The following is a 13,385-nucleotide window of genomic DNA, read 5'->3' as shown; positions in this document are numbered from 1 at the left end:
CCGGTTAACCTGACAGCGGTAGTGGGGGAAATGTTGGAATCAGTTATTAAAGATTTAATGGCAGCGCATTTGGAAAGCAGTGACAGGATCGGTCCAAGTCAGCATGGATTTATGAAAGGGAAATCATGCTTGACAAATCTTCGAGAATTTTTTGAGGATGTAACTAGTAGAATGGATAAGGGAGAACCAGTGGATGTGGTGTATTTGGTCCTTTAAAAGGCTTTTGACAAGGTCCCACACAAGAGATTAGTGTGTAAAATTAAAGCACATGGTATTGGGAGAAATGTATTGATGTGGATAGAGAACTGGTTGGCAGCCAGGAAGCAAAGAGTGGGAATAAACGGGTCCTTTTCAGAATGGCAGGCAGTGACTAGTGGGGTTCAGTGCTGGGACCCCAGCTATTTACAATATATATTAATGAGTTAGACAAAGGTATGGAATGTAATATCTCCAAGTTTGCAGATGACACTAAGCTGGGTGGCAGTGCAAACTGCGAGGAGGATGCAAGGAGGCTGCAGGAGGAATTGGACAGGTTAGGTGAATGGGCAAATGCATGGCAGATGCAGTATAATGTGGATAAGTGTGAGGTTATCCACTTTAGTTGCAAAAACAGGAAGGCAGATTATTATCTGTATGGCGACAGATTAGTAAAAGGGGAGGTGCAATGAAACCTGGGTGTCATGGTACATCAGTCATTGAAGGTAGGCATGCAGGTACAGCAGCAGTAAAGAAGGCAAATGGCATGCTGGCCTTCATAGTGAGGGGATTTGAGTATAGGAGCAGGGAGGTCTTACTGAAGTTGTACAGGGCCTTGGTGAGACCACACCTTGAGTATTGTGTACAGTTTTGGTCTCCTAATCTGAGGAAGTACATTCTTGCTATAGAGGGAGTGCAGCGAAGGTTCACCAGACTGATTCCTGGGATGGCAAAACTGACATATGAAGAAAGACTGGATCAACTAGGCTTATATTCACTGGAATTTAGAAGAATAAGAGGGGATCTCATCGAAACATATAACATTCTGATGGGATTGAACAGGTTAGATGCATGAAGAATGTTCCTGATGTTGGGGAAGCCCAGAACCAGGGGTCACAGTCTAAAGATAAGGAGTTAGCCATTTAGGACCGAGATGAGGAGAAACTTCTTCACTCAGAGAATTGTGAACCGTGGAATTCTCTACCACAGAAAGTTGTTGAGGCCAGTTCGTTAGATATATTCAAAAGGGAGTTAGATGTGGCCCTTACGGCTAATGGGATCAAGGGGTATGGAGAGAAAGCAGGAATGGGGTACTGAAGTTGCATGATCAGCCATGATCATATTGAATGGTGGTGCAGGTTCGAAGAGCTGAATGGTCTACTCCTGCACCTACTTTCTATGTTTCTATGTTTCTCTCGCTTTTACGTCTAACTGTCAAGTCTTAAGAGGAATTGTATGGTGTGGTGCGTGACCATCTAAAGCCGAAGGAAGGGATCATCATCTCACGCTATCGCTTCTACATGCATGTCCGTGCTAAGGACCAGGATGTGTCGGGATTCGTCGCCGACCTACGATGTCTTGCTGAGCCGTGTAAGTTCGGGAATCCGCTGGAAGACATGTTGAGAGACTTTTTCGTGATAGACATCAACCATGATGTGATTTTTCAGAAGTTATTGGCCGAAGAGAAACTGGACTTGAAAAAGGCCATCACGATTGCCCAGGTATGCATGACGACTGATGAGAACTTGAGGTCAGAGTTCCATGGCAGGCATGTCAGGTACTGTAAACAAGATTGTGTCGACTTCTGGCAAAGCTGCTCATGGCAGGGCCAAATCAACTGTTTACATGAAACCTATAGCTGCTCAGAGCCCGACAACTGGTACGAAGCTGAGTTCACCCTGTTTGCGTAGTGGGGGCAATCATCGGCCTCATCAGTGTCAGTTTAAGCAATACTGCTATAATGGCTGTTCGAAAGTGGGAAATCTCCAGAAAATGTGCCCACAACTGAGCAAGTGTGCTGCTGCTGCTCATCATGTTGTTGATGACCAGTCCACTGCTGACTTATATACACAACCTGAGAAGCGTATGGTTAGTATTTATTCTCGTCAAAGAGCCAGCTGATAACTGTTAATGTGAAGCTCAATGGCGTGCCTGCATCAATGGAGCTGGACATTGGTGCAAGTCAGTCGATCATGAGCCAAGTGACATTTGACAAGCTGTGGGACACTGAGGCTGTGAAGCCTAAGCTGAGTCCAGTCAAGGCCAAGTTGCTTACTTATACTAAGAAACTCATACTGGTGATTGGCAGTGCAGTAGTCAAAGTGTCGTATGATGGCGTGATCCAAGATCTACCACTATGGATTGTCCCAGGTAATGGTCCAACGCTGTTCGGCCGGAATTGGCTCGAGAATATCAAGCTGAACTGGAGTGATGTCAAAGCATTGTCCTCGGTGGACAACACTTCTTGTGCTCAAGTGTTGAAAAAGTTTCCTTCTTTGTTTGAGCCTGGCATTGGTAATTTTACTGGAGCCAAGGTGCAGATTCACCTGGATTCTGATGCAAGGCTTGTCCATCACAAAGCTCGGTCTGTCCCGTTTTTGATGAGGGAGAAGATTGAGATTGAGCTTGACAGACTATAACGTGAAGAGGTCATATCATCTGTCGAGTTCAATGAGTGGGCCAGCCCTATTGTCCCTGTGTTGAAGAGTGATGGCACTGTCAGGATTTGCGGAGATTACAAGGTTACGATTAACCGATTCTCGAAACAGGTTCAGTACCCATTACCGAAGGCTGATGACCTAGTCGCCATGCGAGCTGGTGAAAAGTCATTCACTAAGCTAAATCTGACATCGGTCTACCTGACACAGGAGCTCGTCGATAATTTGAAGAAACTGATCTGTATCAACACCCATAAAGGGCAGTGTGCCTATAACAAGTATCATTTCGGAATTCGTTCAGCTGCAGCCATATTCCAGAGGAATAGGGAGAGTCTACTGAAGTCTGTTCCTAGAACTGTCATGTTCCAAGATGACATTCTGGTCACAGGTCACGACACCGCTGAACATCTGAACAATCTTGAGGAAGTTCTACATCGTCTGGACAAAGTGGGACTCAGGCTGAAACGTTTGAAGTGTGCCTTCATGGCACCTGAAGTTGAATTCCTTGGTAGGAAGATTCCTGCCGATGGAATCAGGTCTAATGATTCAAAAACCAAGGCCATCAAAAATGCGCACAAGCCTCATGTAAGGGGAGAAAACCGATACTCGAACTGAATTGTAAGGCTTATCAGTATTAGGAGGTTCTGAGGAATCGGGAGTTCCTCTGTCTCGATAGCAATTGTAATTGTATGTAAAACTCGCTTATGTATGTAAAGCACGCTTATACACTTGCTTGAATGGGTTTTAAGAAGGGAAAGCAGCAAAGCTTGCTAGGTTGCAAAGCCTGATGGTTAATGAACCACCATCAATAACCAACAATGGAAACAACACATTCAGTATAGAACAACACTTGCCAAGGACAGGGGAGAGTAAAGAGTTTGGGATCATAGATTGTAAACAGCATCTGTATCTCATGAGAACCTAGGACATTATGACTAAAGTTCTCTTGGGAACAGGATAAGAAAGCAAGTGTTTTGGGAACAAGGTATCAAACCCTGGGAAGCAAGGTTACTTCACACGTCATGAGAAACTGAGGCAAAATGACACCATTGAATAACACATTCCAGAAGGGGGACATGTGATGAGAGATGGACAGGTGGGGAAGAACCACTCAAAGCCAGTCTGATAAGGGTCAACAAATCAATGTAACTTCGCTAATAGCAGCAGACTAATGGATGGTTTTGTAGGAGGTTGGCGCCCCTTGTAAATGTCATTAAAAACTGTTGTTCTGGGATGTGTTCCTCGGAACATTTCCCTTGCATGCTCGAGTAAAACCCGATTGAACCAAAGTTTTCGTCTAAGTGATTCCGTGGTCGCTATAGAGAGGGCAGGTGTCGAATCCTTATATCAGGGAATCCACCTCGATGAAGAGAAGATTTCCTTCTACCCCAACACTCAGAATGTAACAGAGCTGCATCCGTTTCTTGGGCTATTGAAACATAGAAACATGGAAAATAGGTGCAGAAGTAGGCCTTTCGGCCCTTTGAGCCAGCACCACCATTCAATATGATCATGGCTGATCATTTTTGCAACTTTAGTACCCCATTTCTGCTTTCTCTCCATACCCCTTGATCCCTTTAGCCGTAAGGGCCACATCTAACTCCCTTTTGAATATATCTAACGAACTGGCCACACCAACTTTTTGTGGTAGAGAATTCCACAGGTTCACAATTCTCTGAGTGAAGAAGTTTCCCCTCATCTCGGTCCTAAATGGCTTACCCCTTACCCTTAGACTGTGACTCCTGGTTCTGGACTTCCCCAACATCGGGAACATTCTTCCTGCATATAATCAGTCCAATCCCGTCAGAATTTTATATGTTTCTATGAGATCCCCTCTCATTCTTCTAAATTCCAGTGATTATAAGCCTAGTCGATCCAATCTTTCTTCATATATCAGTCTTGCCATCCCGGGAATCAGTCTGGTAAACCTTCGCTGCACTCTCTCAATAGCAAGAATGTTCTTTCTCAGATTAGGAGACCAAAACTGTACACAATATTCAAGGTGTGGCCTCACCAAGGCCCTGTACAACTGCAGAAAGACCTCCCTGCTCCTATACACAAATACTCTCGCTATGAAGACCAACATGCCATTTGTCTTCTTCACCGCCTGCTGTACCTGCATGCCAACTTTCAATGACTGATGTACCATGACACCCAGGTATTGTTGCACCTCCCCTTTTCCTAATCTATCACCATTCAGATAATATTCTGCCTTCCTATTTTCACCACCAAAATGGATAACTTCACATTTATCTACATTATACTGCATCTGCCATGCATTTGCCCACTCACCTAACCTGCTACCCTGCAGCCTCTTAGCATCCTCCTCACAGCTCACACTGCCACCTAGCTTAGTGTCATCTGCAACCTTGGAGATATTACATTCAATTCCTTTGTCTAAATCATTAATGTATATTGTAAATAGCTGGAGTCCCAGCACTGAACCTTGCGGTACCTCACAAGTCACTGCCTGCCATTCTGAAAATGACCCGTTTATTCCTACTCTTTGCTTCCTGTCTGCAACCAGTTCTCTATCCACATAAATACATTACCCCCAATACCATGTGCTTTAATTTTGCACACTAATCTCTTTTGTGGGACCTTGTCAAAAGCCTTTTGAAAGTCCAAATACACCACATCCACTGGTTCTCCCTTGTCCACTCTACTCCTTACATCCTCAAAAAATTCTCGAAGATTTGTCAAGCATGATTTCCCTTTCATAAATCCATGCTGACTTGGACCGATCCTGTCACTACTTTCCAAATGCGCAGCTATTACATCTTTAATAATTGATTCCAACATTTTCCCCACTACCGATGTCAGGCTAGCTGGTTTATTAATCCCTGTTTTCTCTCACCCTCATTTTTTAAAAAGTGGGGTTGCATTAGCTACCCTCCAATCCATAGGAACTGATCCAGAGTCTATAGAATATTGGAAAATGACCACAAATGCAATCACTATTTCTAGTGCCACTTCCTTAATTACTCTGGGATGTCAACTATCAGGCCATGGAGATTTATCGGCCTTCAATCCCATCAATTTCCCTAACACAATTTCCTGACTAATAAGGATTTCTTTCAGTTCCTTCTTCTCACTAGACCCTCAGTCCCCTAGTATTTCTGGAAGGTTATTTGTGTCTTCCTTCGTGAAGACAGAACCAAAGTATTTGTCTAATTGGTCTGTCATTTCTTTGTTCCCCATTATAAATTCAACTGATTCTGACTGCAAGAGACCTACATTTGTCTTCACTAATCTTTTTCTCTTCACATATCTGTGGAAGCTTTTGCAGTCAGTTTTTATGTTCCCTGCAAGCTTACTCTCATACTCTATTTTCCCCCTCTTAATTAAACCCTTTGTCCTCCTCTGCTGAATTCTAAATGTCTCGGCCAATTTATATGTCTCTTCCTTGGATTTAACACTATTCCTAATTTCCCTTGTTGGCCATGGTTGAGCCACCTTCCCCATTTTAGTTTAGCTCATTATACTCAACTACATCGTTAATTTCTTACCCAAATTGAGTACTTTATTAGAGCCACTGCATTTGCTACTCAGAAAAGGTAACAATTGGGTCTCGGGTATGTCTCAAGATGGAGCCTTTGAGAAAGCTAAGAGTCTGCTCTGTTCAAACAAGTTGCTCGTTCATTATATTCCGTGTAAACGTCTTTTATTAGCCTGTGATGCTTCATCATATGGTGTTGGCTGTATACTCCAACAAGCCAATGAGTCGGATAAGCTACAACCTGTTGCGTATGCTTCGAGAAGTTTATCAAAAATGGTAGAGCTTACAGCATGGTAGACAAAGGAGCTTTGGCCTGTGTGAAAGGTGCATCAGTACCTGTTTGGTCTCTGTTTTGAACTCAAAACAGATCACAAGCCACTCATTTCATTGTTTTCTGAAAACAAAGGTATTAATACTAATGCATCGTCCCATATTCAGAGTAGGCATTGACATTGTCTAACTATAATTACATTATTCATCATAGACCCTACTGAGAATTGTGCCGATGCAATGAGTTGTTTGCCTTTGCCTACACCTGATGTGAAAACACCTCAACCCGTAGATCTAATGTTGGTAATGGATGCTTTTGAGAGTGATGAAACTCCTGGTCACTGCTCAACAAGTTAGGATCTGGACCAGCCATGACCCTATTTTGGCTGTTGTGAACCGTTGTGTCCTCAGTGATGAATGGTCTGATATACCTACAGAGATGCGTGAAGAGACCAAACCTTACACCCGTCGCAAGGATGAGCTGTCCATAACACGGTATTGTTATGATGAAAGCCATTGCTAGGTTTCCTATATGGTGGCCTGGAATTGACTCTGATCTGGAATCATGAGTCCATCAGCGTAATACTTGCATGCAGCTAAGTAAAGTACCAGCGGAATCTCCATTGAGTCTTTGGTCGTGGCCATCTAAACCATGGTCGAGGATCCACATCCATTTTGCGGGTCCATTCCTTGGAAAGATGTTTTTTGTTGTGGTGGATGCATATTCAAAGTGGATAGAGTGTATTATTATATCATCCAGTACATCTACAGCCACTATGTGTCATGTTTGCTACTCATTGTGAGCGACAATGGATCTTGTTTCACAAGTCTAAAGTTTCAGGAGTTCATGAAACTAAATAGTATTAGACATGTGAGGTTTGCTCCATTCTAACTTGCATCAAATGGTCAAGCAGAGCGTGCTGTTCAAACTATCAAACAAAGTCTGAAACGTGTAACTCAGGTTTCACTTCAAACTCGTTTGTCATGTATATTGCTCAGTGATAGGACAAGACCTCATATACTGGTGTTTCCCCTGCTGAACTACTGATGAAGAGAAATCTCAAGACCAAGCTTTCACTTGTTCATCCTGATATGAATGATCATGTTGATAACAGACGTCAAAGTCAGCAATTGTATCATGATTGTACTGTTGTGTCACAAGATATCTCTGCTAATGATCCAGTGTTTGTACTGAACTATGGTCGAGGTCTAAATTGGATCGCTGGTACTGTTACAGCTAAGGAGGGTAACAGAGTGTTCATTGTCATGCTCAGGGATGGCCAAATATGCAGAAAACATATTGACCAGGTAAAATAGCAGCATACAGATGAACTGGAACCGTTTAAGGAAGATCCAATCAGTGACCCACCAACTATCGTTCATTCACCAGAGGCCTCTGTTGTCATTCCTGAACCCAAACCGTCAGTCTTTGATGTTGTTATTACCACTCCCACCAGAACTGTTACTCAACCTCCAGTCACAATTGACTTAGAACGTTCACCGAGGACGAATGTTGAACTGAGACGATCAACTCATAGCGGAAAGCTCCAGATTGTCTTGTATTGTAAAGTGACTGATATTAAGATCTTGAAAGGGCGATGCTGTAAGATATTTATGCTTGGGGTCACCAGACACCAGAGGGCACCACTGTCGGATGTCATGCAGACAATACAGGAAGTCAGATCTTGTACTTATCTGAGGCGGAATAAAAGAGCCGGGGTACACACCCGGCGGCAGCTGATAATAACAGGATTCTTGTGTTATTACAAAACCCCAACACAAATGGACCCTCAGAAACCTTTTGTGGAAGTGTAAAGCCATACAAACTGTAATTAGAAGAAAAACAAAAACACAGTGGAAATGATACTGATTGTAAGAAATCTTGTGTAGACATTTAAACACAATACCAACCAAACCTTTGTAGAAATGTAAACACCGCTACTGAACATAGTGAGGTCCATGATAGCGTTAGACTAGACAATAGGCCAATTTCCAAAGTGCTAAATGCGTGTTTAAAGAAGATAGATCACTGATGGATCAAAGGAAGGATTCGATGAGTATCAGGTAGATATGGAAACAACACCTGAGGAAAGGCAGGGACAAAATCTCACAGATACTGGAACATCAGCCGGCAGTCATCAGAGAAAGGTGACCTGATCAGTCATCAGAAGTTACACTCCATGAACCTGTCAGACCACCAGGTTGATCATGAGTGCACAGGGAAACTGAGACAGAGACTCAGTAAAGACAAGTGGGAACATGGCTGCTGTCAAGGAAGGGTGACCCAGTCAGGCATCAGAAGACACACATCACGACATGTCAGCGGACCACTGGGACGATCGTCAGCATGCAGGGAACTGAGGAACTGGTAACTATAATGTAGTTTAGCAGCTCAAGGGACAGACTGATGGGTGTAATGTTGATAACAGGTTGATCAAGACGGCACAGTGGGAACTATACTTATTGGTGTCTTGTCATTGTTTTCCAGAGGTGAACTCGGAGAAGGAGCTGGTAGTGTTAACTAATTGTTCTTGCCCACTCCAAATGAATCTGTGACAAAACCATTGTCCTACACTACTATGCTTCTATTTATAAAGCCTAGGAACACATATGCTTTTTAAACAACCTTATTAACTTATCTTATTACCTAGTATGCCTGGCAGGAGAAGGTGGGAAAAAAAACTTTGAGGAAGGAGGTGACCTTGATTGTTACCAACAATGGTCATCCCTATGGTATAAGATAGCTACAGGTGTCCTTGCAGCAGATGACACAGATCTCCTACTGGCTTTGTACTGACCCTGAACTTGTGAAGCTAATTCCTCATGGTATTACGAAGTGGGTATGGCAGGGTCTGCAGATATGGTTGCTGGCAGAGTGGCAGGTGGGTGTAGTTGTTGTCTGGTGCATGCTGATCTCATGGCATGCCTTCGTTCGTCTGTACGTGAGACACATCTAAACCACCTCCCACTATAAACTTTACCTTCATATACCCTCCATCATGGGAGTCTTTTCTTGCATCAAGATACCTTGTGGACCTTGAGCTCCCTTAAAATATGGTATTGGAAGAACTTTTCATGTGCCCTTTTTTCCTCTGTTCCTTTTCTGCTGAAGTCCTGTAAATGCTTCATTTACAGTCCCATTTCCGATAATTTAGCATACAATGTAGTCTTAGTGTTTTTTTTGGTACTTAACAAACAAATTTACCTCAATAAAAACTTCTCACAAAATATTCTTCTTAAAGTACATCTTGTAAATAAAAATTCAGAAATACTGAAATGGTGCCTTTGTTGCAATGCTACAGTTGTGGGCATCTGCACTCATTACTTAAATGACCCCATTGCCAAGATTTGAGATGGGTCAGGGCCAGGGTCAGGTGAAAGCAGCAGGTGGAAGTTCACTACAGTGTCAAGATATTTCTCCATTTTGAAATCCATAGCTTGGAATTTCCCATCATCCATGTACAACATTGTGTCATGAAAGCCTATCATCTAAACGTTCTCTCACTTATCAAACTCTGTACGAAATAAGCTTCAAAAGATTATTACCCCTTGTAGACAGATTCTATTTTTATTGCTTATGAGTATTGCACTGTTAGTATCTTGCTGTGTATTAAACCTACTATATATATATTTTGTACCCTGGAAATAAGTCTTACTATTAGTTTCAGCCTGTACACATTGATTGACAGTGTTGTGTTCTTTGAAAGTGGCAGGAGAATGTGGTGGATATTCCATGTGACCTCCAGTGGTTAATACTAGGATGGGTAAGAGATAATTGATAATCCTAGTGGACTATCTCAACAACAATAACAACTTTTATTTATATAACATCATAAAACATCCCAAAGCACTTCATAGCAGTGTTATAAGACAAAACAGATAAATTTGACACTGAGCCACATAAGAAGAAATTACAGCAGATGACCAAAAGCCTGGTCAAAGAGGTAGGTTTAAGGAGCATCTTAAAGGAGGAAAGAGAGGTAGAGAGACAGAGAGGTTTAGGAAGGGAGTTCCCGAGCTTAGGGCCCAGACAACTGAAGGCACGGTCACTGATGGTTGAGCAGTTATAATCAGGGATGTTAAAGAGGGCTGAATTTGAGGAGTGCAGACATCTCGTGAGGTTGTAAGTGTAGTGTATGTAGGCACCTTTAGTAATGACTCCACGAGGCAGGGTATGATACTTAAACAGTGTAGACCTGTAGTCCTTTATTTGCAGCTCCTGAGTCAGGACAACAAGCTGTGAGTTCCTTTTTATACTGGGTTAGCTGCATACGGCAGGTAACCCTTGGGTCTCCAGCAGTAGAACCCTCTGGTGTACAGGTAAGGTGTGTACAGTATAAGGATACATTCAGTGTGGCATAACAGTGTTACAGATATCACACAGTAAACAGGCATGCATACACAACAATACTCCCCCTTAGCAATTTTAATATCCTTCTCGTCATGACCAGGGGAGGTGATCAGTGGTGAGCTATGGGAGGTTGTGGTGAGGGTTGTGTGGTTGCCAGGTGTGACCCCTGTGCTTGAGGTTGACCTCGTATGTTTCCCCTCCCTCACACACCGACCAAGTAGGTGTCATTGTTGTGGGGTGGTGGGCAGGGCCACAAGACTGGGTGGGCTCGTTGTCCACCAATTGGGATGAGGGTCAGGTCATCCCAGGGTTTTGGCCTCATGCTCCTGGTGTTGGCCCTGGTGGCCAGGGGTTGTGGGGCTAGTCTGGTGCAGGTTTCCATTGGTGGTGGCTGGGCTGCCCATTGACCACTGTCCCTGTAGTGGGTCTGTTCCCATTGGCTGTGTGTGTGTCCTGCAAGGGGCATCACATTTGTTCCAAAGGTCCAGGCTACATGGTCAGGTAGCCTGCTCGATCTGGGGGTCTCTCACAGGAGGATTCCATTGGCATCAGCATGGTCCCTGTAGGACCCAATGTCCTTTGGCAGTGTCCTACTGGTATATATGACACCTTGGCTCTGATCACACATAGTCGAGCCTGCATTATACATTCTAGCATTTGCATCACTTTTGAGTGTCCTGGTTTCAACAGACATGCTTACATTAGGCATTTCACATTCTCTATCATTATTGTTAAGCATAATAAACTTGTTCTGAACCTTACTGACACCTGCATTCATCTCATTAGTCACATTAGTTAAACCAGCATCACAATTCATTGTTACATTGCATACATTTTCATACTTGCACCCTTTAATCGCATCTTTAGCTTTAAAGTCCGTGTACACAAATAGTTGAAACTTCCCCTTTAAATTTCTTTGGTTACTGGTCTCCTTTAAGGGAGCCTTCAAATCCGATTGGCCGCTCGGTGTCATGTGATGGTCCTCCATGCTCACTCGTGGCATGGTGGCGGCCATTTTGATTACAAGATTTTCTCCTCGTGGTGCTGCAGCCATTTCCTGCAGGTGGGCTGTGGTGGTCTTTTCTTCCACAGGGCCACTTCGCCTGATGTGGACCTGGTTCATCCAATTCCTGCCCAGCAGCGTGGGACCATTGCCGGCTACAATCCACAGGGGGAATTTGTTCAACACGCCGCCCTGGGAGATCTGGACATCTGCGCTGCCAACGATTTGGATTTTTCCTTTGTTATAGGTGAGCAGCTTTGCCTGGACAGGAGACAGTTTTGATCGAGTGGCAGGATTCATCCACATTTTTTCAAAGGTCATTTGGCTCATCACAGACTGTCGATCTCCATAGAAACTGGGACTCTGTCGATGTACACTTCCATCGTCCACGGAGAACTTTCGGTGGAGTAGGTATGAGTTCCATAATCTTCTTTCAGGGGAAGAGCAACTTCGCCTTCATCTGTGTCGGAGCTCCGGTGATCAGCCAACTCATCAGAGACGCGGTGAGTAAAGCTTTTTCTGCACATCCTTTGAAGGTGCCTTTTCTCTTTGCATGCATAGTCTTTGCAGCAGCACTGGTGGGCCCTGTGGTTTCCTCCACAGTGCCAGCATGGTGCTAGCAGATTTGCCCCATGTAGTGGACTCAGGATTGCGGGACTCGGGGCAGCATTTCTGCCCTTAGAAGTATCAATGCGGTGCACTGCTCTCGTCGGTTTAGAGTCCCTTAGTGCTTCATTTAGGTGGTCGCCAAACTCGCACGGTGCAGCCAGTCTCCTTAAGTGTTCCAATCTTTCTACAAAAGTGTCCCAATCTTCTCCATCAGCAAATTGCTGAAAGATGCAGAGATTTGACATGCTGAGCATGTGGTTCGTGACCTCGTATTCCCGTCGCCAGTTGTAGTGTATGTAGGCACATTTAGTATTGACTCAACGAGGCAGGGTATGATACTTAAATAGTGTAGACCTGTAGTCCTTTATTTGCAGCTCCTGAAACAAGCTGCGAGTTCCATTTTATACTGGGTTACCTGCTGTATGCAGGTAACCCTTAGGTCTCCAGCAGCAGCACCCTCTAGTGTACAGGTAAGGTGTATACAGTATAAGGGTACATTCAGGATAGCATAACAGTGTTACAGATATCACACAGTAAACAGGTATGCATACACAACAGAAGGAGATTACAGAGATAGGGAGGGGCGAGGCCATGGATGAATTTGTAAACAAGGGTGAGAATTTTGAAATTAAGGCGTTGCTCAACAAGGAGCTAATATAAGTCAGCGAGCACAGAGGTGATGCGTGATCGGGACTTGGTGCGAGTTAGGACATGTGGTACTGAGCTTTGAATGACCTCAAGTAGAATGTGGGAGGCCAACCAGGAGTGAGTTGGAGTAGTCAAGTCTAGAGGTAACAAAGGCATGAATGGGGGTTTCAGCAGAAGAGCTGAGGCAGGGGTGGAGGTTTGCAATGTTGCGGAGGTGGAGATAAGGTATGGATTTCTGTGCATATAGACTCAGGGGGAGAAATTTGCATGGTTTTCAACTGTCATTGGCGCCTCCGAGGTGGGGGGGGTGGGGGGGTGGGTTGGGGGTGGCTATCGGCTCCCACGAAATTGCGCGCGAGTTAGCAGAAATGC

Source organism: Pristiophorus japonicus, chromosome 2 (assembly GCF_044704955.1).
Source record: "Pristiophorus japonicus isolate sPriJap1 chromosome 2, sPriJap1.hap1, whole genome shotgun sequence".
Lineage (NCBI taxonomy): Eukaryota > Metazoa > Chordata > Chondrichthyes > Pristiophoridae > Pristiophorus > Pristiophorus japonicus.
This window is presented reverse-complemented; position numbering follows the sequence as displayed.